Source organism: Bos taurus, chromosome 4 (genome assembly GCF_002263795.3).
Source record: "Bos taurus isolate L1 Dominette 01449 registration number 42190680 breed Hereford chromosome 4, ARS-UCD2.0, whole genome shotgun sequence".
NCBI classification, from domain to species: Eukaryota; Metazoa; Chordata; class Mammalia; order Artiodactyla; family Bovidae; genus Bos; species Bos taurus.
Window position 1 is genome coordinate 22,806,155 of NC_037331.1, and position 23,330 is coordinate 22,829,484.

General features: G+C 37.2%; 1 protein-coding gene and 1 non-coding gene across 10 annotated transcripts in view; both read right to left on the minus strand.

Annotated features, from left to right (window-relative positions):
• DGKB (diacylglycerol kinase beta) overlaps window positions 1-23,330 on the minus strand; it is an 875,335-nt gene that overhangs the window by 419,197 nt on the left and 432,808 nt on the right. The window lies entirely within an intron of this gene.
• Window positions 8,409-8,480, minus strand: TRNAC-GCA (transfer RNA cysteine (anticodon GCA)). The gene has a single exon. It is a non-coding gene; the product is annotated as a tRNA-Cys (tRNA).

A 23,330-nucleotide genomic window follows, 5' to 3' on the forward strand; every position in this document is an offset into this window, starting at 1 on the left:
AATTTTTAAGTGACCTTTTATGAAATGTCTACTATTATATATGATTTCAATCAGGAATGGAGAAAACAAGTTGTCCTTTCTAAATGGTTGATTAAACTATGTTATATTTCCATAATTTTCTTAAATTTCATTGCATATAGTATACACAGACATTTAGTCTTTTCTATAATTAGACAGCTCAGCTGTCTAATTATTTAACCAAGAAGGTTAAATGTTTTAACCTAACCTTCTTGTTGTTCAGTGGCTCAGCTGTGTCCGACTTCTTGTGACCCCATGGACTGCAGCATGCCAGGACTCCCTGTCCTTCACCATCTCTGGGAGCTTGCACAAACTCATGTCCACCAAGTTGGTGATACCATCCAACCATCTCATCCTCTGTTGTCCCCTTCTCCTCTAGCCTTCAACTTTCCTAGGATCAGGGTCTTTTCCAATGAGTCAGCTCTTTGCATCAGGTGGCCAAAGTATTAGACCTTCAGCTTCAGGATCAGTCCTTCCAATGAATATTCAGGACTGATTTCCTTTAGGATTGACTGGCTTGATCTCCTTGCAGTCCAAGGGACTCTCAAGAGTCTTCTCCAACACCACAATTCAAAAGCATCAATTCTTTGGTGCTCAGCCTTCTATATAGTCCAACTCTCACATCCACACATAACTACTAGAAAAACCATAGCTCTGACTATATGGACCTTTGTTGGCAAAGTAAGGTCTCTGCTTTTTAATGTGCTGTTGAGGTTTGTCATAGCTTTTCTTCCAAGGAGCAAGCATCTTTTAATTTCATGGCTGCAGTCATCACCTGCAGTGATTTTGACCTGGTATTAAATTTTAACCTTGATTCCAGTCAATTTGCGTCCATCATCTATAGGTATCTTATTTACCAAATGATGAATACATACCCCCAATACAACATATTCACATTTGTACAGCATTAAATACAGTCACAGAAACTGGTATATGAGAAGTCTACTATAATGCTTATTTTCCTACAAGACGGAATTATTTGGCTTCATTTGATTACCAAAGAGGATCTATATAAGGGATATATATTTAACAACTACTCAAACAGAAAAGTTTTTTCAGTCATACCTTTGTTTTTTTTGAAAGATAGTAAAATGTTAAGAAATAGATTTTCTCTTGAAGTGTACCTGCATATGTGATAGTATTATGCCCTTAGATAGCTTGAATCTTCTAAAATGTCATCCGGAGAACTGTATCTTTAATTTGTCTTAAAATGTTCCTATAGATAGCTCAGATTTTAGAGAATGGATTAATAGTCGTTGCCAAAAATAAAGAGTATCATACATATCTCTCAAATTATAATTAAGGTATACAACCTGTAAACACTTACTGGGTCATCCATTTTTCCTACTAAATATAGTTGAGAGTCCCGGTCCATTAATATACCATAGTACTCAATTATTGAACAGTTCACCATTACAGAGGTTTCAAAAGATGACAAATCGAAACTACCTGGCAGTAGAAATTTACACACCAAAACCTGAAAACAGTTTACCTGAACTAAAGAAAGAGATTTTTTCTTTGTGACAATCGATTTCTTTTCTTTTTTATTCTTTCTTTCATTTAATCATGAGGTCATTTATGCATTCACCAAACAACTGGTAAGCATTTGTTACATGTCAAGAACTGAGGCAGTTATAAAGAAAATATGGTATGTGGTCAACAGAAAATTCCTCTGGTACAAGATTCCAAATTGAAAAGATTATATAACTTCTGCAATGAATACATGAAAGGAGATGAGATTTTCATCCAAGGTAGAAAATGACATCCATTATAAAAGCGCTATTAATAACAGACGTTTAATATTTAATAGAAGAGAGTGATTAAGACAGAATCCATACTTTATTATTCTATCTTCTATGTATTAAGTAGGTTTCACCACATTTGGGGGTATTACATATAATTAAGAATAAAAGTAAAAAAAGAAAATTAATGTCTATGGAACATAGTAGATGCTTCTGTCCATTTAGAACAACTGTATCTATGTCAAATGCTTATTCTGCTTTTATTACATGCAAAATTGTGTAACTTTTAGTTTCTCACTAAAAAAATAAATAAAATGAATTAGCTCTGTGACCATAATGAGGGGAAGTTTTTTGAGAGTTTATTCATTTAAATTTTAAGAGACAGACTCACTCTAATTCTGGAAGCAATTAAGACTTAAATAATTATTACCTACATTTTCCTATTATACCAACAAAAAGGTTTTACTAAAACAAGATTTTTTCAACATGCCTACTAGATTTTAAACACTATAGCTGAAGGTCAATTTTTTATCATGAGTGTTGCCAAAATTTTATAGTGAAATACATTCTTTTACTAGGCTGTAAATGTTCTTATGGGAAGAACTATATGTTGTTCAGCTTTGCTTATTCCCTAGGACCTAGGATAATGTCTCATTTAATGAAAGAGTGTTAGAATGAAATTAAAATTGTGAACATATGGATGATTTTCTAAATATACAACTCCTCTATGTAGTTACTATGTTCCACTGATTACTACTGGTTAAAATGTTCTACCTGCTATTTTGTGCCTAAATTTGCTGGTTCTGCTTTTGGGTTACCGACATTTCTAGGCAGTTAATTACCAAAAAGTAATCTGATTCTCATTTTAAAGTTCCATTTCTTTGCAAGGCAAATTAAAATCTTTAAACCCAGGAGATAAATGATAAATGTTAACTGTATAAAAGTGCCAATGAAAACCCTACTAATTAACTTGAAAACTGATTATATTTTGGATACTATTTAAATCACAAGGTGTTTATAGTTCTAGCTAATGAAATACTTTTTGGAACATCTTTCTAAATTGTGATGTAAATAATAAACAAAACTTTGATCTTCTTTTCAAATCATGCAGGTACATCACCCACTACAAAAGTAACTTGTTTTAAAAAATTTTAGTTTAGAACTGACAAATGAAAATATATGAGGGTCATATTCTTACCTCAAAATAACTTTTAAAATAGGACATTAATTTGACTTTCTTAGAAGTTATACTCAAGTAGAACTGTATAAGTATCAATTTATTAGTTGAATACTATTACTTATACGCCACAGAGTTGCTTATAATTGCAAATAATCCTTTATTTAAATATCTGAATATGAAATATACTATGGATTGGTAATCTAATTATAAAACAAGCAAGTGATTAAATATGTTATGAGCAAAACATGCTAATAAGCACACAGATATCAACAGATATTGAACCATTATTTTGTATCAAATTAATCTATTTTTAATTTTACCTTGTATCAAGTATAGTAATTAAAATGAATATTCTGAATTAATTTTTACTACAACTTTACAAGAAAGGTGCTATTAAATTCCCAATTTAAAAGATTAGTAGACGAAGAGTTAGCAACTTCGAGATCCCCCTCTCAGAGCTGAGATATTCCTTCAACAACATAAATTTTTAACTAACAACTCTCATCTTTAGAGAATCAGAAAGTCAGTTAATAAATATTAAAATCAGCAAAAATAAAAAAATGGGGACACTCATTATAAGTATAGTTTCACTTGTTTCTATTTCATTACTAATTTGAGGAAAATTATTCCAAATCTTTGAGAAAATTGATGATAGCCGATTCTGTGACTATTTGCCAGGAAAATAATGAAATCAGCAGTGGCAGTATTCAAGGTCTCAAAATACGGAAAGGAGTTGTTTGCCCTGAGATGGATTATCTCGTAGTTGTTCCTGACAGGCAAATCAAACACTTCTCCTTCCACTATTATGAATAAATCAGAAACTGATTCAAACAACCTAACATGTTCAATAATTTAAATTTATTAAACTATCTTTTCATTAATCTATTAAGTTGAATATCACTGTTTTCAAAAAGACTTAGGCATCTAGTCAAAAAAAGTATGAATCAGGGAGAGGGAAAAATCAAAACATTTCACATTTCAAGAGTTTAATAACAAAATATTCACACAGTTTGCTACAATCTGGCCACCACCTCAACCTTCTACCTTTTCACCTAGAAATAAGAACTTCATCATTAAATTTTCTAAATAAACACTTTATCTTTTTTTTATTAAAGCTATATAGGTTATAAATAAATAGTATGGTTATTACAGAAATGTAAGAAGATTTCTCATTCAAAATTGCTATCACAGAAGTTCTATTATTTTAAAAGACAAAAACTGTTTTACCAACACAAGCAAATCTATCCACTCTAGGAATAAATAAACTATGACTGAGATTCCTGGGACTTAAAAAAAAAAGTAAACCCTCCAAGTAAGTACACAATGTGAACAAAGTCATTGAACTAACTGAAAATATGGCTACGAAATCAAACTCTACATACTATCTCCCAGAACTGTTAAAACAATACTATATTAAAAATATTTTCTTGCATGCCTGAATAATTCAACGTAGTTTCCAAAATCTGTAATTTGTACTGAAGTAGTTTGGGATCCACTCCAGCACTCTTGCCTGGAAAATCCCACGGACAGAGGAGCCTGGTGGGCTGCAGTCCATGGCGTCGCTGAGAGTCGGACACGACTGAGCGACTTCTCTTTCACTTTTCACTTTCATGCACTGGAGAAGGAAATGGCAACCCACTCCAGTGTTCTTCCCTGGAGAATCCCAGGGACGGGGGAGCCTGGTGGGCTGCCGTCTACGGGGTCGCACAGAGTCGGACACGACTGAAATGACTTAGCAGCAGTTTGGGATTTAATTGAAAACTAAAGGTAAGGAAATTAGACCCCAAAGGGTCATGCAGATAATGAAGATGTGTGAAGGAAGCTCTGTGGGATGAAGACACACGAAGAGCCCTCTGTGTCTCAAAGGCTACGCAGGATCTGTTCCAGCTCAATACTGTCATGGAGGGAAGACCAGAGGATTATTGCCTCATCTTGTGGTTTTTTTCCCAAGAGAAACATGAATTTATGCTTTTGTATATAATACTTATGTTAAAAGAATTTGCCTATTCAACCTTAAAAAATAAATAAAAACAACATTTGGCTTGTGGAGACTTAGGAGCTGTGTATTTATTTTCTCCCAGAGAAAGAGAACCACACTACTATAGGAATAGGAAGGTATGTGGCTCTGAAATTTGAGCATACAATAGAATCAAGGTGAAGGCTTACTAAAATAGATTGCTGCCGCCCCTGCCCAAAGTTTCTGATTCAGGAGGTCTGGGGTAATGCTTGATAATTTGCATTTCCAAGTTCCCAGGTGATACTACTTCTGCTACATTGTGACACTGATGTACATTATTCCCTTTTGAGTAAGAAGTAACAAATCATAAGCCTCCATTAAAATTTTTAAATGTTACTGAATAGAGATACAAGTAGTTACACCCACATAACTTTTCATTTCTCTTGGATGAATTAAATTTTTAAGAAATTGCCTAACTTATTCAAAGTGGTTGTTCCACATAACCCATCAGAAATTAATGTGGGTTTCATGTTTTGCACATTCTCTCCGTCACTTAGTATTACCTGGCTTTTGATCATAGATTTCCTACTGGGTATGCAGCAGTATACTTCAGTAAGCATCACTACAAATAAAGCTAGTGGAGGTGATGGCATTCCAGTTGAGCTATTTCATTTCCTAAAAGATGATGCTGAGACAGTGCTGCACTCAATATGCCAGCAAATTTGGAAAACTCAGCAGTGGTCACAGGACTGGAAAAGCTCAGTTTTCATTCCAATCCCAAAGAAAGGCAATGCCAAAGAATGCTCAAACTACTGCACAATTGCACTCATCTCACAAGCTAGTAAAGTAATGATCAAAATTCTCCAAGCCAGGCTTCAACAATTCGTGAATCGTGAACTTCCAGATGTTCAAGCCGGTTTTAGAAAAGGCAGAGGAACCAGAGATCAAATTGCCAACAACTGCTGGATCATGGAAAAAGCAAGAGAGTCCCAGAAAAACATCCATTTCTGCTTTACTGACTATGCCAAAGCCTTTGACTGTGTGAATCACCACAAACTGTGGAAAATTATAAAAGAGATGGGCATACCAGACTACCTGACCTGTTTCTTGAGAAATTTGTATGCAGGTCAGAAAGCAACAGTTAGAACTGGACATGGAACAACAGACTGGTTCCAATAGGAAAAGGAGTATGTCAAGGCTGTATACTGTCACCCTGTTTATTTAACTTATATGCAGAGTACATCATGAGAAACGCTGGGCTGGAAGAAGCACAAGCTGGAATCAAGATTGCCGGGAGAAATATCAATAACCTCTGATATGCAGATGACACCACCCTTATGGCAGAAAGCAAAGAAGAACTAAAAAGCCTATTGATGAAAATGAAAGAGGAGAGTGAAAATGTTGGCTTAAGCTCACATTCAGAAAACTAAGATCATGGCATCCGGTCCCATCACTTCCTGGCAAATAGATGGGGAAACAGTGGAAATAGTGACCAACTTTATTTGGGGGGGGGCTCCAAAACCACTGCAAATGGTGATTGCAGACATGAAATTAAAAGACGCTTACTCCTTGGAAGGAAAGTTATGACCAACCTAGATAGCATATTCAAAAGCAGAGACATTACTTTGCCAACAAAGGTCCAAAAAGCTATGGTTTTTCAAGTAGTCATGTATGGATGTGAGAGTTGGACTACAAGCTGAGCACCAAAGAATTTATGCTTTTGAACTGTGGTGTTGGAGAAGATTCTTGACAGCCCCTTGGACTGCAAGGAGATCCAACCAGTCCATCTTAAAGGAAATCAGTCCTGAATATTCATTAGAAGGATTGATGTTGAAGCTGAAACTCCAATAATTTGGCCACCTGATGCAAAGAAATGACTCATCTGAAAATACCCTGATGCTAGGAAAGATTGAAGGCAGGAGGAGAAGGGGACGACAGAGAATGAGATGGTTGGATGGCATCAACAACTTAATGGACATGAGTTTGAGTAAACTCCGGAAGTTGGTGACGGACAGGGAGGCCTGGTGTGCTGCAGTACGGGGCATCGCAAAGAGTCAGACATGATTGAGTGACTGAACTGAAATGATGCAGCAGTTTATTATTGTAATTTACTTTCCTATTGATTAAGAATGCTATGCTCTTCATGTACTTATTTGTTTTTTTAAAAACTATTTGAAAAAAATTTTTAAGTCTATATCATATGCAACGCTGAAACAACCCAGAATAATTTTCTCAAAATTACAATTTCCTGGACATCTCTGTCATTGGAGGGCCTACAATGGGGAGGAGTAGTTGAGAATCAAAGTGACTTTTTTCAACCTGCAGGCTCATATACCTTGAACAAATTAATGTTTGATACTAAAAGCATTAAATCAAATATAATTTATTCTGTACCTTAAAAAAGTAAATAAAAGTTTTTGGTGAAATATATATTCATTTGTCCATTTTATTAATCAAGTTGTTTTATTATTCTTGGATGATACTTATTTACATAATATGGATACAAGTCATTTATCAGACATCAGATCAGATCAGATCAGTCACTCAGTCATGTCTGACTCTTTGCGACCCCATGAATCGCAGCACACCAGGCCTCCCTGTCCATCACCAACTCCCGGAGTTCACTGAGACTCACGTCCATCGAGTCAGTGATGCCATCCAGCCATCTCATCCTCTGTCGTCCCCTTCTCCTCCCGCCCCCAATCCCTCCCAGCATCAGAGTCTTTTCCAATGAGTCAGCTCTTCACATGAGGTAGCCAAAGTACTGGAGTTTCAGCTTTAGCATCATTCCTTCCAAAGAAATCCCAGGGCTGATCTCCTTCAGAATGGACTGGGTGGATCTCCTTGCAGTCCCAGGGACTCTCAAGAGTCTTCTCCAACACCATAGTTCAAAAGCATCAATTCTTCGGCGCTCAGCCTTCTTCACAGTCCAACTCTCACATCCATACATGACCACAGGAAAAACCATAGCCTTGACTAGACGGACCTTTGTTGGCAAAGTAATGTCTCTGCTTTTGAATATGCTATCTAGGTTGGTCATAACTTTCCTTCCAAGGAGTAAGTGTCTTTTAATTTCATGGCTGCAGTCACCATCTGCAGTGATTTTGGAGCCCAGAAAAATAAAGTCTGACACTGTTTCCACTGTTTCCCCATCTATTTCCCATGAAGTGATGGGACCGGATGCCATGATCTTCGTTTTCTGAATGTTGAGCTTTAAACCAACTTTTTCACTCTCCACTTTCACTTTCACCAAGAGAATTTGCAAATATTTTTCCGATTTTATCTTTTTGAAAATTTTCTTACTTCTGTCTTTTAAAGGGCAAGAAAACTCACTTTGCCTAATCCAAAGTCACAAAGATATTTACCAGTTTTCCTCTATGAAACTGTTAGTCACTCAGTCATGTCCGACTCTTTGTAACCCCATGGACTGTAGCCCACCAGGCTCCTCTGTACATGGGATTCTCCAGGCAAGAGTACTGAAGTGAATTGCCATTTCCTTCTCCAGGGGATCTTCCCGACCCAGGAATTGAACCTGGGTCTCCTGCATTGCAGGCAGACGCTTTACCGACTGAGCCACCAGGGAAACCCATTATAATGACTACTTGATATCATACTGTGTATTTAAAAATAATTAACAGATAAAACAGGAAAACTGGACTCACAGAATCTTTTTGTATTTCCTTACATATTTACCATTTCCGGAAATCTTAACTACTTCCTGTAAATCTGAGTTATTCACTGGTGTCACTTTCTCTCATCTTGAAAGACTTCTTATAGCACGTTTTGCATGGCAAGAAATTGTATAGGAAATCTTTCAGTCTTTGTCTGAAAAGATCTTTACTCACATTTATTACTAAGGATAATATTGCCCAATAAATTATTCTTGTTGACAGTTTTTTTTTTCTTGCAGTACTTTGAATAAATTACTCCACCTTCTTATCACCTTCACTGTTTCTGATTAGAAGTTGCCCATTTTCAGTTCAGTCATACCACTGTATGAGTTCTTTCTCCCTTGCTACTTTCAAGATGGTGATTTCATCTTTGAGCAGTGTGACATATGGCATGTCTCAGTGTGATTCACTTAATATTTATCTTATTTGATTACTTCTTGATTTCCAGGAGTTTCAATTAGTATTTTTCATCGTTTTGAGAGTTTCAAACCACTGTATCTCAACCCCCCTTTCTCATTCTAGGACTCTCATTATCTGTATTTTGGTATATGTGAGAGTTGGACTCTGAAGAAAGCTGAGCAATGAAGAATTGATGCTTTTGAACTGTGGTGTTGGAGAAGACTCTTGAGAGTCCCTGGGACTGCAAGGAGATCCACCCAGTCCATTCTGAAGGAGATCAGCCCTGGGATTTCTTTGGAAGCAATGATGCTAAAGCTGAAACTCCAGTACTTTGGCCACCTCATGCGAAGAACTGACTCATTGGAAAAGACTCTGATGCTGGGAGTGATTGGGGGCAGGAGGAGAAGGGGATGACAGAGGATGAGATGGCTGGATGGCATCACTGACTCGATGGACGTGAGTCTGAGTGAACTCCGGGAGTTGGTGATGGACAGGGAGGCCTGGCGTGCTGTAATTCATGGGGTCGCGAAGAGTCGGACATGACTGAATGACTGAACTGAACTGAACTGAACTGAATATTGTCACCAAAGTCCCACAGTCTGTTCATTTATCTTCAGTATTTTTGTGTGCTCAGATAAGAAAATTTCTATTGCTCTGTGTTCATGTCCACTGGTTCTCTTTTCCTTCTCTTTTTTCATCAATCTGCTATTGAGCCCTTCTAGTGAACTTTTCATGTTTCAGTTATTGTACTAACACTTTCACAATTCCCACTGCTTTTTAAATATTTTTGCCCTTGTATATAATCTATTCACTGAGTCATTATCTTCATATATACTTTAATTCTTTTAATAAACTTTATTTTATTTTTAACATATTTATAATAGCTAATTCAAAAACTTGGCCTACTATTTTCAACATTTGGAAAAATTCAGACAAATTTCTATCTTTTTTTTTCATAAGTAGGGTCACACTGTTTCTTTGAACATCTCATAATTTTGTTGAATATTGGGCTTTTTAGATAATAAAACAATCAGAGTATTGCTTTCTTTGCTTAAAGCTATTGCTGTTGTTCTGCTAGTTTGTTTGTTTAGTTTGCCTAGACTAAATTTATGAAATTTCTCTCTCCAGCAATGCATGATTTACAATGTATATCTCCGTTCAGTTTGCTTTTTCAAGCCTGGCATTGTAAGAGCAGCCTCTGTCATTATATAGCTTACTGTCCAAAGAAAAATTTGGTCAATGTTTGCTGAAGCTGAAACTCCAGTACTTTGGCCACCTCATGCAAAGAGTTGACTCATTGGCAAAGACTCTGATGCTGGGAGGGATTGGGGGCAGGAGGAGAAGGGGACGACAGAGGATGAGATGGCTGGATGGCATCACTGACTTGATTGACATGAGTCTGAGTGAACTCTGGGAGCTGGTGATGGACAGGGAGGCCTGGCGTGCTGTGATTCATGGGATCGTAAAGAGTCAGACACGACTGAGCAACTGAACTGAACTGAAGTGAACCTCAGCCATTAAGGCTTTTATTTTCTGATGGGTCTACTTGTGACCCAGATAGTACACTTAAACTTTAGACTGTGTTTTCAAGTTCATCCTGGGTTTTACTTCTTATAAGGCTCTCAGACGTCTGTGCCACTCAGTGGTTCTATAGCCAAAGACTGCAGGTTTCTTAGGACTGTTTTGTTACAAGAAAGCCTGCAACAAGACAGCAAAAGAAACAGAGATGTAAAGAACAGACTTTTGGACAATGTGGGAGAAGGTGAGGGTGGGACGAAATGAGAGAATAGCATTGAATTATATTACTATGTGTAAAAGAGATGACCAGTGCAAATTTGATGTGTAACGTAGGGTACCCAGAGCTGGTGCTCTGGGACAACCCAGAGGGGTGGGGAGGGAGGTAGAAGGGGGGTTCAGGATGGTGGGACACATGTACACTCATGGCTGATTCATGACGATGCATGGCAGAAACCACCACAGTATTGTAAAGTAATTAGCAGCCAATTAAAATAAATAAATTAATAAAAAAATTAAAAAGAATGCATCTAAGATCTAAGTTTTTGTCAACTTGTGATACATGGAAAGTTTGCCAAGCCCTCTATGTCTTCTTGACCTCCTAAACTTCTGTTAAGTTTGTGGACAGTCTCCTGGACCTGCATATGCCATACGGGCTTGTGCACTAAGTCTTAATAAAGTATTCATCATCTTTGTCAGTTTGCTCCTGAGATGACCACTTTAAGTGACAATACTCCAAACTAACTGAGCCTCAATTGGCAGGGGCAGCAAGAAAGCCCCTCCCTGATTTAACTACCAGACTGACACAGGGGAAGGGAGTGTAGGAGCATATCCAGGCAAAAATGATATATAGACTTGAAGTGTTCTCACCTAAAGTTCACATTTTTCATGAATCAACACCCTTCCCTTTATATTTTTGCTTTAATTCTAGAGCAAATAACTGTTTGCTTTATGTTTGTCCAGCTTTAGACTTGTTTGGGGGGTAAAAGGATTTGTTGACTCTTCATTTGGTTATGCCACCCACTGACTTTTGATTTACAGAAGATTACTAAAAAAAATAAAACAAGCTATTGAGATCAATAACTCTTTTTGTGAAGAAAACATTGAGACAAGAAAAAGTATAAAACTAACCAGATCTGAACTGAATGTGTTCGACTAAGTTGAACCTAAACCCAGGTTTGATCAACAGCCCCATACCAACTATCACATTATGCTTCCAGGAGACACAAGAGACACGGGTTCAATCCTTGGGTTGGGAAGATCCCCTGAAGGAGGAAATGGCAACTCACCCCAGTATTCACTCCTGGAAAAATCCCATGGACAGAGGAGACTGGTGGGCTACAGTCCATGGGGTCACAAAGAGTCAGACACAGCCTAGTGTCTGAGCAAACACAGGAATGGACTATTGATAATTTAGTGTTTTCTGAGTCAAAAAAGTCAGAATTTGTTGATGCTAAGATAAAATATAAATGTCAATAATAGGAAGCTGCAAATTCAGATCAAATGGATAATATCCTTTCCTCTGTTTCTTAAAAAATTCTCTTTAAAAGCATATTTGAAGGTAAAAATTATCAATCATAAGTTCTCTAAAAGTCATTTAATGTTGACAACATCTCCTTTGACAGAAGATATCATGGAAACTGAGAAGACAGACTTCAATTTCTCTTGTTCATGAAAGTTGTTTAAACTAAAGAGATACAGTCTTTCAAACAACTGGTAAAAGACATTCCCCAAAAAAGTTTGTCATAGGTACAACCTTTTTGATTAACAAAAAATAGGTTATTCCTCTATACTGAAGAAATGCTTCCTTCACACAGTTCAGTTAACAACCTAGAAGACAGGCTCGCCTACAGTGAGCTCTAGATCCCTAAGAATATCTGTGCTAAAACTATACTACAAGGCTACATACAAAATATAAATGTTTATATATTAGAACACAGTGTAATACAGATGATGTCAATAAAACAGTCATATGCCATCTTGTTTGGATATAATTATTATATACAAATGTTCTCTACAAATAATTATGAGTCACAAGATATAAAACTGCTGCTAAATATGTTTCATAGGAAACACAGCATACTGCAGTAGAAAGAGCCTGAGTTTCAGATTAAGACCACATCGACGTTTGAACGCTAATTCTACTACCTATTAGCTGGGTGATTAATGTGATTAAGTCTTTCTCTGCTTCAGATTCTTTATCTGTATAACAAGGATTGCAATAGCATGCATACTGTATATCTCTAATAACTAAATAATGCACTATACTATATAAAGATAATTATTCAAAAATCTGACATATATGCCAGAAGTAAAACCTGTCCTTTTCTTTGCACCCCCAGCTCTGAATGGAGGCATATAGGCATACTGAATAAATTAATTGCTTTGTTCTCCTCAAAGAGTCACTTTGGAAATGTCTAACATTGATTTATTAAGACCTGAGAGTGACTGTCTATTAAATTTTTGTATTGTATATTTATTGTGTTACTTTCAAAATATTATAAGATACATTCCAAAAGAGTTTCCTAGGAAGCACACTAGTAGCTTAAATTTAAACGTGAAAAAAACAAAATCCAATGTTCTTGGAAAACAGCATTCCCAGTGAACTGGTTATAGTTCCTTTCTCTGAGTGTAGGCAACTATTCTCACTCCCTGCTGAATTCCAGACAAGAGAATTGTAAAAGCAACACTCTCTTCCCAAATTGGAGCTAGGCCACTTGTTACTTGTGAAATCCCTAGACCCTATCTACATATTTCAAAATAGTTCATCCATTAAATTATACCCAATTAGCCCAATTTAATGTGTCATTTTTTTCTATTAGGATTGTGAAAACATTAAGGGATTATTGCTAATTTTGTTAAATGTGATAAATAGTAACTGTATAATAATGCCTTTAGCAGTTAGAGACACATACTATAATCCTTACAGCTGAAATAAAAATTGGCAAGATTCTATTAATTATTGAAGTGGCTTTAACGTATATAACCATTCTCTCCAGTTTCTGGTTTAAACATTTCCATGGTAAAAAGTTAATTATTTTTTTAACTATTCCTACTTTTTTTTTTTTTTCTATTTTAGAAAACTATCGCTACTTCAAATCCCCTTGATAAGTTATTTTTAGCAGTATCTCTGATTTGGTGGCCCTGCCATGAATACAAATAGAAAAACCATTTTTAAGACAAGTGGGTTAGTATTTTCTGTTTCGTTCACTCTGTAACTCTGATCTTGGCAACTTTCTCCAACTTCAGTTAAAATTTTCTTTATGCATGATTCTAAACTTCATCTTCATTTGTTTCAGGGGAGCTCTAGGTTTCATTTGTGATGTTAGATTGAGATTGAAGGAAAAAAAAAAGAGAAATATTCTGAGTGGTTTAAAAGTTAGACTCCGCTGGAAACAAGAATGACTGTTCTGGAAATTATACTCTTTTGCTACATTTCTACCATGTCTTGAAAAGAGTGTTATCAAGTTGTCTCCATGAAGCAGCACAGGAAAGATCATTCTGCCCAACAAGGAATTCTCTCTCATTTGGCTAATCATTGGGTACATGCCCTTGGCAGGTCACTTAAGTGACTTGGTCTAATGACCTTTAAATTAGAGCCATACACTGTTCATAAAAGGCAAGACCTGATGATCCAGTTGCTATAATGGATGTAGAGACAATGGTAATTCAAAAGAAATAACCAGTAGGCAGACTGAGACAGTTTTACATGTGGAACAGTAAAAATATTTTAGCCTTTTTTATTATTTACTAAGCTAACTACTCATCTAAACATATTCCCCATGAGTTATTAATCTCTATTAATAGCATCATAACAACTGTGTCCACAGTTTGGTTATGAAAGAAATATTTGAAGAAAATTAGCATTAAAAGGGAAAATTTTAGGATTTTTATGTCATTAAGAAACTTTTTATATATGCTGAAAATTATCTTCCTGCTTCCAAAAAGCTAGGCAGGCTAATTTTTACTTTATACTTTATATAATACTTTTCAAACTCAATTTCATGTAATTTTTTATTTGTGTATGTTTTAAAAGATTTTGAGCAAAAAAGAAAACATTCTGCTAAAATTCTATAAGGTGAATTATAGACTCCTAAGACAAATGTATGCTCATTCCTTTTAAGCAGGGTTTTCCGATCTCAGGTCTATAGAATTAGAACTGAGTAATTCTTCATTGTGGTGGGCTGTACTGTATACTGCTGTGTATAGTATTTATACTAAGGACTGTACTATATACTATTTAGGAAAAGCCATGGTTTCTATTTAATAGATGTCAGTAGTATCCCTCCTAAGTTGTGACAACCAACTCATCCCCCAAAATTTCAAATGTGCCTAGGGAGACCAAATTACCTGCTGTTGAGAAGCAATGCTTTAAGGTACGTTTTGCTTTGTATCTACCTAAATTCTAATTACTCCCAAAGGATTATAAGTTAAATAAAAGGAAGAGTAAAACAAGAAGAAAGCATGAAGAATTTTGAAAAGGGCATTGAGATTAGAAGATTTCAATTAAAAACATTTTTAAACTAAATAATTTCAAGTAATGTTAACTGAATGTGAGGATCTAAAAGAGAGTACCACAAAGAGCTGTTGCTTTAAAATCTAAGTTGCTTATACAGCCCAGGAAATAGTAGGATGACAAGCAATGCATTTTTCACCAATTTGCTTTGATACATTTTGATCTAGAACAGTTCATCATAGAAAAGGAATGAATTTTAAACCTTAACACATCCAACCAAAACTGGCCAAAGGTAAATACAAACACACACATTTTCATAAGAGAAAACTTAATTTTTAGTTACTTAACATTTAATCTATTTTTCCACCTCCTTTTTTAAAATATCAAGTGATAATGTTAAATACAGTTGAACAGCTAACTGAATTTCCTCTTCAGTAGTTCAGTTCAGTCCCTCAGTCATGTCCAACTCTTTGCGACCCCATGAATCGCAGCATGCAGGCCTCCCTGTCCATCATCAACTCCCGGAGTTCACTCAGACTTATGTCCATCGAGTCAGTGATGCCATCCAGCCATCTCATCCTCTGTCGTCCCCTTCTCCTCCTGCCCCCAATCCCTCCCAGCATCAGAGTCTTTTCCAATGAGTCAACTCTTTGCATGAGGTGGCCAAAGTACTGGAGTTTCAGCTTTAGCATCATTGCTTCCAAAGAAATCCCAGGGCTGATCTCCTTCAGAATGGACTGGGTGGATCTCCTTGCAGTCCAAGGGACTCTCAAGAGTCTTCTCCAACACCACAGTTCAAAAGCATCAATTCTTCGGCGCTCAGCTTTCTTCACAGTCCAACTCTCACATCCATACATGACCACAGGAAAAACCATAGCCTTGAGTAGATGGACCTTTGTTGGCAAAGTAATGTCTCTGCTTTTGAATATGCTATCTAGGTTGGTCATAACTTTCCTTCCAAGGAGTAAGCGTCTTTTAATTTCATGGCTGCAATCACCACTTGCAGTGATTTTGGAGCCCCGAAAAATAAAGTCTGATACTGTTTCCACTGGTTCCCCATCTATTTCCCATGAAGTGATGGGACCAGATGCCATGATGTTAGTTGTCTGAATGTTGAGCTTTAAGCCAACTTTTTCACTCTCCACTCTCATCAAGAGGCTCTTTAGTTCCTTTTCACTTTCTGCCATAAGGGTTGTGTCATCTGCATATCTGAGGTTATTGATATTTCTCCCAGCAATCTTTATTCCACCTTGTGCTTCTTCCAGCCCAGCGTTTCTCATGATGTACTCTGCATATAAGTTAAATAAACAGGGTGACAGTATACAGCCTTGATGTACTCCTTTTCCTATTTGGAACCAGTCTGTTGTTCCATGTCCAGTTCTAACTGTTGCTTCCTGACCTGCATACAGGTTTCTCAAGAGGCAGGTAAGGTGGTCTGGTATTTCCATCTCTTTCAGAATTTTCCACAGTTTATTGTGATCCACATAGTCAAAGGCTTTGGCATAGTCAGTAAAGCAGATATAGATGTTTTTCTGGAACTCTCTTGCTTTTTCCATGATCCAGCGGATGTTGGCAATTTGATCTCTGGTTCCTCTGCCTTTTCTAAAACCAGCTTGAACATCAGGAAGTTCATGGTTCACATATTTCTGAAGCCTGGCTTGGAGAATTTTGAGCATTACTTTACTAGCGTGTGAGATGAGTGCAATTGTGCGGTAGTTTGAGCATTCTTTGGCATTGCCTTTCTTTGGGACTGGAATGAAAACTGACCTTTTCCAGTCCTGTGGCCACTGCTGAGTTTTCCAAATTTGCTGGCATATTGAGTGCACCACTTTCACAGCATCATCTTTCAGGATTTGGAATAGCTCAACTGGAATTCCATCACCTCTACTAGCTTTGTTCGTAGTGATGCTTTCTAAGGCCCACTTGACTTCACATTCCAGGATGTCTGGCTCTAGGTCAGTGATCACACCATCTTGATTATCTGGGTCGTGAAGATTGTGAAGATCTCCTGTGTATTCCTGCCACCTCTTCTTAATATCTTCTGCTTCTGTTAGGTCCATACCATTTCTGTCATTTTCGAGCCATCTTGCATGAAATATTCCCTTGGTATCTCTAATTTTCTTGAAGAGATCTCTAGTCTTTCCCATTCTGTTGTTTTCCTCTATTTCTTTGCACTGGTCATTGTGGAAGGCTTTCTTATCTCTTCTTGCTATTCTTTGGAACTCTGCATTCAGATGCTTATATCTTTCCTTTTCTCCTTTGCTTTTCACTTCTCTTCTTTTTACAGCCATTTGTAAGGCCTCCTCAGACAGCCATTTTGCTTTTTTGCATTTCTTTTCCATGGGGATGGTCTTGATCCCTGTCTCCTGTACAATATCACGAACCTCTGTCCATAGCTGCAATGGCGCACAGAGCGTGGCCAAGAGGAACTACCCCACATCCGAGGTCAGGGGCAGAAGCTGGGAAGACCCCATGCCCAAGGGGCGGCGGCCAAGAGGAGTTACCCCACGTCCGAGGTCAGGGGCAGCGGCCGAGAGTGCCAGGCTGCAACTGCACAGGAGCAGCGGAGAGGAGCTATCCCACGTCTGAGGTTAGGGTGGCAGCCAAGAGGAGCTACCCCTTGTCCGAGGTCAGGAGCAGTAGCCAAAAGTGCCAGGCTGCGATAGCACAGGAGCAGCGGAGAGGAGCTACCCTCCTCCCGAGGCCGGGGGCGATAGCTGGGAGAAGCTACCCCCCACCTGAGGCCAGGGGCGGCGGCTGAGGCCAGCAAACCCATGTCCAAGGAGCGGTGGCTGCGGGGGTGCAGGAGGGCCTAGAGGAGCTATTTCACGTTCAAAGTCAGGAGGGGTGGCAGTGAAGAGATACCCCTCGTCCAACATAAGGAGCAGCAGCTGCACTTTGCTGGAGCAGCCGTGAAGAGATACCCTACATCCAAGGTAAAAGAAACCCAAGTAAGACGGTAGGTGTTGCAAGAGGGCATCAGAGGGCAGACACACTGAAACCATAATCACAGAAAACTAGTCAATCTAATCACACTAGGACCACAGCCTTGTCTAACTCAATGAAACTAAGCCATGCCCGTGGGGCCACCCAATATGGGTGGGTCATGGTAGACAGGTCTGACAGAATGTGGTCCACTGGAGAAGGGAATGGCAAACCACTTCAGTATTCTTGCCTTGAGAACCCCATGAATAGTATGAAAAGGCAAAATGATAGGATACTGAAAGAGGAACTCCCCAGGTCAGCAGGGGCCCAATATGCTACTGGAGATCAGTGGAGAAATAACTCCAGAAAGAATGAAGGGATGGAACCAAAGCAAAAACAATACCCAATTGTGGATGTGACTCGTGATAGAAGCAAGGTCGGTTGCTGTAAAGAGCAATATTGCATAGGAACCTGGAATGTCAGGTCCATGAATCAAGGCAAATTGGAAGTGATCAAACAAGAGATGGAAAGAGTGAACGTCGACATTCTCGGAATCAGCGAACTAAAATGGACTGGAATTTCCTCTTAGGTATTTACAAAGCCTGGGCTTCCCAGGTGGCATTATTGGTAAAGTACCCCCATCTGCCAAAGCAGGAGACATAAGAGACATGGATTCAACAATCACTGGGTCAGGAAGAGGAAGGCATGGCAACTCACTCCAGTACTCTTGCCTGAAGAATCCCCACAGACAGAGGAGCTGGGCAGGCTACAGTCCATATGATCACAAAGGGTAGGACACATATAAGGTGACGTAGCACGAGCACACACTTACAAAGCCTGCAAGTGTAAATGATTCATTTATTTAGCTTCTGAAAATATATTCTAAATAGCATGAACACTTAAGTTCAAACAGCCTTGAACTACTTTGAATGTGCTTGCATATCTTAGCATTGATCTCTGGTTGATTTTATGCCTACCAGTAAACAGGAAGCTCATTTGGTTAGCATTGTCCAGTGTACAAAGAAAAGTATTAGGACGACAATAAAATCTGAGTAAGTATTTAAGACTTAAATTGAGAAACATTTTCCCCTGTTTTGTGGTTACCTTAAGTTTTAGTATCTCCATCAAAGAAAAGTCAAAATTAAAGAATAATAAAAGCACACATCCAAACCACTGGTGAACTACCATCTTCACCAATTTTTACATAGATAAATTACCTAAGAGAATTAAGGTTAGATGGATTTCAACTCAGAGTTTCCCTGGGATTTCTAGACATGCCTGCTTCTGTCTGAACTACTTTGGGGAGTTTCAAAGAAAGTGTAGGACAATATTACCATAAATGTTATAAATTTGTTTGGGTTTGAGATTTACTTCTTTCCTCTTAACACCAATAATGCCAATTTCTTTTAATGAAACTTGACTGTAATTAAAATAAACATGTAGAAAATAAAGCATTAAAAGAATCACATAGCTCAGTATGCAATTCAATCATGTAAAGCTATTTTTAAAGCATCAACTTTTATTTAACTCTCAAAGTGAAAAATTATCAATTCTTGCCATGCAACAACTCAATAAAAAGAAAATGTGCTAACTATGATCTTTTGCTGAGTGCCAGGTGCTGGCACTTAAAACTTGTCGCTATAAGAAAGTGAGATGGGAATTTTTAGTGTGTGAACCTTGTACTGTATAATTTAAAATGGTCTATTAGTAGCCCCCCAAAAAGCATCTTTGGATAAAGTGAAAAGAGATACTGTAGCAAAAATGACTTGCTGAAAAGAACAAAGTGATGGGCTACCAAATTTTAAAGAGTTAATATAAATTCTAGGTTTTTTTTTCTGTACATATTTTATAGTTACTTTTAAAAATGTCAAAAATCTCAAAAACCACTACTTCACTTTGATAGGCCTTTCTACTCTACTGCCATCTGCTCTCACCTTTACAACATGGCCCCACTCCCTCAGTTCTTCCCCAGTGCAGCCTGCAGTGACCTTTCCACGCCTGAGTCATGAATACCTAAACATAGGGGACGAAATCACTGACATGCCTTCCATATGCTGGTGTGAATGCACTACAATAATTGCTCTGTAATTGCATGGTAATTATTGACCATTTAAGTACATTTAAGAACAGGGTGAGTACTATGTAATCAAAGACTAATTATCTAATTATTTCTGTCTTTTAAACTGCAGGCTTACAAGATATAAAAATTGCAAGTAACATGATGATTAGTCATTGAACTACATGCTAACTTGAAGTATAATTATGAAGTAATCTGTAGAAATCGTATTTTTATTGTGGGTCTCCTCAAAGGTAATTGCAGAGTAGCTATATTGTAATATACATTCTCTAAAGCGATAACAGAAAAAGTCATCAATATGTTATACTAATGGAGCATGCATATGGGTAACCAAACATATCATACAGTTCATTAGAAAAACATGTGACTGGGGATATACATTTTACAAGATAGGTAGTAAACCTCTGATTGTATCTTTTCACAGATGTGTAATATTTTTGCATATTGCTTCAACAAAGATGACAGGGCAAACGGCAATTAACTATGATAGGGAAAGAGAAGTAGAAGGATACTACAAGGTCAAAGCAGAATAAGTTCAGAGACTGATCATTTGTACTGGTGTTTAGTGGCAGAATCCAAACCAAGAGTGAAACTTAAAGTGTATTACTAATTCGTAGGACTCAAGTTGGAATCTTCGCTGGTGGCTCAGGGCTTCCCTGGAGGCTCAGACAGTAAAAAAAAAAAAAAAAAAAAAATCCTCCATAAATGCAGGAGACCTGGATTCAATCCCTGGGTTGGGAAGATTCCCTGGAGGAAGGCATGGAAACCCACTCCAGTATTATTGCCTGGAGAGTCCCATGGACAAAGGAGCCTGGTAAGCTATAGTCCATGGGGCCGCAAAGAGACATGACTGAGTGACGAAGCACAACAAAGATATTTACTTAAATTATTTCAAAGCTTCGACTTTAAGTTTGGAAATGGATAATTACGGATTCTCTCCTGAAAATTTATCTGATATTGTCTGAATTTAAAAACCTAAACAAATACTAAAAGTGCAGCGTGGCAATGATAAATACCAGGAGAAGGATTTTGTGGAATATGGTTTACATATGTATTTGCTGAGGGTGAAGATCAACTATTTTGCTGAGGAATGCCCCTGCTCTCTAGCACTTATCTGGGATTGCACACTTACTTTGGTAACAAAATGTAAAACTGTCTGTCAACTCTGGATAAAAGTCTTTAAAACTCAATACTGAATCTAATACTATTTCCCCCTGTGACAGTGAAAGATGCTCTGGATGGGGAAGACTCTATCAGCCTGAGTCCCCTGAATTAGCACACACAGAATATTGTGCCTGCTGGACTGTGACAAATATATAACACGTTAGCAAGAAATAAACTTTCAATGTTTTTTAAGTTCCTAGATTTTGAGGATTTGTTTTCTCAGCATAAACAAATCTATCTTGGCAAGTACACATATTACTTTTATTTAACTTGTTACTCTTTTATCCAGTAATTGTACCTGTAAAAATACTAAGTCAAAAATAACAAATCAATTTTTTCATAGTTCTTCAATCGTCTCAGCTAGATTACAGTCATCTTTAGAGGAAATATTGCTTATTATGGTACTTAAATAATACTCTTACCAACAAGGACAATTATATTCATGTAGGTAGAAAGCAATGGCACCCTACTCCAGTACTCTTGCCTGGGAAATCCCATGGACGGAGGAGCCTGGTAGGCTACAGTCCATGGGGCCGCTAAGAGTCAGAGACGACTAAGCGACTTCACTTTCACTTTTCATTTTCATGCATTGGAGAAGGAAATGGCAACCCATTCTAGTATTCATGCCTGGAGAATCCCAGGGACAGAGGAGCCTGGTGGGCTTCCATCTATGGGTGGCACAGAGTCGGACACGACTGATGCAACTTAGCAGCAGCAGCAGCAGCAGCAGCAGGTAGAAAGCAAGGATTTGAATTAATGTTTCAGTTTCCTTCTTTAGTGACTTCCCAAGTTTTTTTAATGACTTTTGGTGAGCATATTTTTGGCTTTGCCTACCAAATAACCCTTTCCTCTTTTTCATAATAAAATCTCTCTTTATAATGGACACTTATTCCTTGTAACTCAAGAAGGAATTAAAAATCTGTAAAATCAATTTAAGCAACTATTTCTTATTTAATATTATAATGAAAAACATCAGTAACATGAGCCCTGAAATAGAGATAATGTCAATTCCATTACAAAGTAATTATGATGATATTTTGTATGTAATGTTGGAATGGAGCTCTGGAATGTGTCAGTACCATCACTGTCCATGAAAAAAATGTTTTGAGCAAAAGATAAAATTTTCTTACCTAAAGGATAAAGGTGATTTGACAGCATCCAGAGAAATGATAATGCTATCATATTGGAGCTTACTTACTTTCAAATTCTTTGCAAAAATTTTCAACATAATCCAAATGCTGTTATTTTTTAGAAATTGTCTATTTTTTCTCCAAAGTTCCATAAAATACAACATATACCTTCAAGTATTTCTGCATGGTTTATTTTAGATTAAGACTTAATTTATATTGTTTTGCCTGCTGTGTTTCTTCTCCAAGGAATTCTATACTACAATAAATTATAATCTGAAGTACTTTCAAATATTGTCCTGTACAATTAGCCAGATACAAATGCATAGTCAAGTGAAATGCTATTAGTAGTCACTTATGAATTTGTTAGTGTTTTGACCTGGGCAGCTACTCATAAAGTGAAATCCAGAATGGACTATGGTAGATTTATTTGATCAGCATCGATTAATTCTTATGTCATTAATGAAGCATTTTTTTGATTGAGATCTCATTAAAGGTTTCTGCCTTACATAAAAATGTCAATAATCTTTCAGAGACAGGAATGCCACTTTACTGAGGCTATATTTTTTAATGTTGTAACTAAAAATTATTTATAAATGCTTTCCCAAAGTGAATCGCTACACTATTAATTTTTAAAATAAATTACTATACACTGCTTCATGAAGCATAAAAAACCGGGAGGTAATAAATAAAGATCATGCATTGAGTAATGCCTTTGGTCAGCCTGAAGAAGGGAGTTGGTAAGTAATTAACATGGCTAGCCAGTCTGTATGTACAATAACTCATCTCAAGTTGCCTCCTCCCTTGATTATTTAACTGAAATAGCCTACAATTTAAAATTCCTGTCTCCTTTATAAAGAGGGAACGGTGAAAAGTGAATGGCATATATAAAATACGAAAAGATGTTTTAAGTGTGTTTACCATACAATATTGGTGTCTCAAGAACACATCCATGAGATCAAGCTACTCATACTTAAGTTCCTGAGAAGAAACATGTCATCATACAAAAGACGGCAAAGGTGGATCAAACTGACTTAACAATCGCACCATGAATCATTTTTGTAATTTACCATTAGACTAAATATCTCCTTTGTCTTCC